Source organism: Mus pahari, chromosome 7 (genome assembly GCF_900095145.1).
Source record: "Mus pahari chromosome 7, PAHARI_EIJ_v1.1, whole genome shotgun sequence".
Lineage (NCBI taxonomy): Eukaryota > Metazoa > Chordata > Mammalia > Rodentia > Muridae > Mus > Mus pahari.
The window spans coordinates 81,495,253-81,497,987 of NC_034596.1; positions in this window are offsets into that span (position 1 = coordinate 81,495,253).

A 2,735-nucleotide genomic window follows, 5' to 3' on the forward strand; every position below is an offset into this window, starting at 1 on the left:
TCGAATACCTGCAATGTTTCAGATGCTGCTCCAGGTCTGGGAAGTCAGAAACAGGCAACAAGCCAAAAATGGCTGCACACAGTTACTTATGTTTTACTGGAAGGGATAGACAATTAATAAAGATTAAGCACAAAATATAGCATGTTAAGCAATGAAGATCATTAAGGAATAGAAATGTTTGGGGGAGTGAGTTGTAATTTCACACAGGACAGCTGAGTAAAGCTCCTAGGAAGACAACACACATGATACAGAACCAGGCATGGAGTCAGGGAGCCAGTCCTGTGGGTGTGTGGGGAAGAACATTCCAGGAAAATGGGACAGGAAGGGCAAAAGCCACAGGCAGGGACCCAGACAGTGCAGAAGCCAGTGAGGCTGGAACAGGTGTGAGATAAGACATGTATGTGCAGAGGAAGAGGGGAGTCACAGGAAGTAGGCAGTTTAGGGGGGTCTTTAGAAAGCACAGTTGGAGGTGGCGGCTTTTACTCAGAGCCGCTAAGTAGTAATAGAGAGCAGGGTGGGGCAACTAGACTTATTAGCTGGCAAAACAGTCTAGGTAGAGAGACCAGGTTGTAAAAGAAGAGCTACAGCTAAGCCTGAGGATCACGTGTGGGGCAAATAGGGGAGTCAGAGAGGAGCAGAGGGGTTGGGCCTCGGGAGCTGGAAGGATGGAATATCCATTTATTAAGATGAGAAGAGCAGGCCCAAAGAGGCTGGCACCGAGATGGCAGGATCTCGTTTGGAACACACTTGGAAATGTGTCCTCCTTCACCAGTATCCCAATCTCACAGACACTCAAGAATGCCGAAGGGTATGAGCGCCAGCCTCCGCCCCCCAGCCACTCATGACCACTTAATGTGAGATGCAAATCACTGACCAAATTATGCCCTTAGAGACTTCCAGGAACGCTCGCTCTACCAGCAGCAAGATCCAAGTCGATTAAACAAGCAGTTCTGCAGGCTTGAGGGCGTCCAAGCTTTCTGTGATGTCACATGCTCCCAAGGGATGCCTCACTTGGAGGACTCACTCAGGCAAGCACCAGGAATCCAGGCCCAGGATTTTACTTACCCAGCAGCAGCGGTGGTTGTGGCTTCGTCTGCGGCTGAGGCACATCTCCCAGCATTAGCAGAATTGAGGAATGTGACTTAAGGAGGACTTCTTAAACTGTTTCACTCAGTGGAGGCTGAGGAGGTGGCCCAGTGGCTAAGAGCACTGACTGCCTGCTCTTGCAGAGGACCTCGGTTCCATTCTCAGCACCCACATGTTGGCTCACAACCATCTGTGACTGCAGTTCCAGGGACTCCCTCCACAAGTACCACACACACACACACACACACACACACACACACACACACGGGGGGGGGGGAGAGAGATGCAGGCAGGTAAAACACTCATATATACATACACCACATATATGTGTGTGTGTTTGTGTGTGTGTATCCCACTCAAAACCCCTTAATGTCCAAGACACTTTTATGTAATTCCAAGTATGCAGGTGTATAAAATGGGCACACAATCAAAGATTTACTGATAGCAAATCATTAAAGTTTTATTTTAAAACAATCCTTTGGGGGCTGGAGAGATAAATGGCTCAGAGGTTAAGGGCACTGACTGTTTCTGCAAAGGACCCTGGTTTGATTCTCAGCATCCGCATGGCAGCAGCTCACTACTATATGTAACTCCAGTTCATGGAGACCCAATGCTTTCTTTTAGCCTACATGGGCATCATACACACATGGTGCACAGAAATACATACAGCCAAAAAACAAACAAAAAACAAAAAACAGAAAAAAAAACCCTCATACACGTTAAAAAAAAAAAAAACCTCAAGAACATAAAGGAAAATTATTTGGTATCCATATAATTGTACTGTGTATTAAAGATGAAAACAGCTATGCAGACCATTGAGACAGGTGCGTTCGTCCATTTTTTTTCCACAGTGAACTAAATCTTGCGATCAGCAGGTAGAGGCACCCATCACCAACCGAGATAACCTGAATATGATCACTGGGGCGCACACTGGAAGCAGAGAACTGACTCCTGCAAGCCGACCCCTGACCTCCTCACAAGTGCCATTCCACACACCCCAAAATAAATAAATAAAAATGCAATCTAAAAATGTAAAGAAGCCGGGCGTGGCGGTGCACGCCTTTAATCCCAGCACTCGGGAGGGAGAGGCAGGCAGATTTCTGAGTTCGAGGCCAGCCTGGTCTACAAAGTGAGTTCCAGGACAGCCTGGGCTATACAGAGAAACCCTGTCTCGAAAAACAAAAACAAAAACAAAAAAAAAAAGAGGAAGAAGAAGAAAAAGTAAAGAAATTGCCACTTTGCATGAACACACAGTGTGGAAATGGGGGGGGGGGCGGTGTGGTGAAGGCTATTTGAGCAAGTCTGCCCTCATCTCAAGCTAAGATTCATTTAATGCATTTTTATCAAAGTCGAACTCAAAACCCAAGCAGCAGTTTTAGAAATCATTCTGCCTGGAGGGGTGGCCCAAGGGGTTCAGAGTGAATCCTCTCGCAGAGGACCTGAGTTAAATTGCCAGCACTAACATCAGGTTGTCCATAACTGCCGGTAACCCCGGTTGTAGAGAAAAATCAAATGCCCTCTTCTGGCCTCCACAGGTACTGTACTCACATGCACAAACCCTCTGCCTGCCTGCCTGCCTGCCTGCCTGTCTGTCTGTCTGTCTGTCTGTCTGTCTGTCTCTCTCTCTCTCTCTCTCTCTCTCTCTCTCT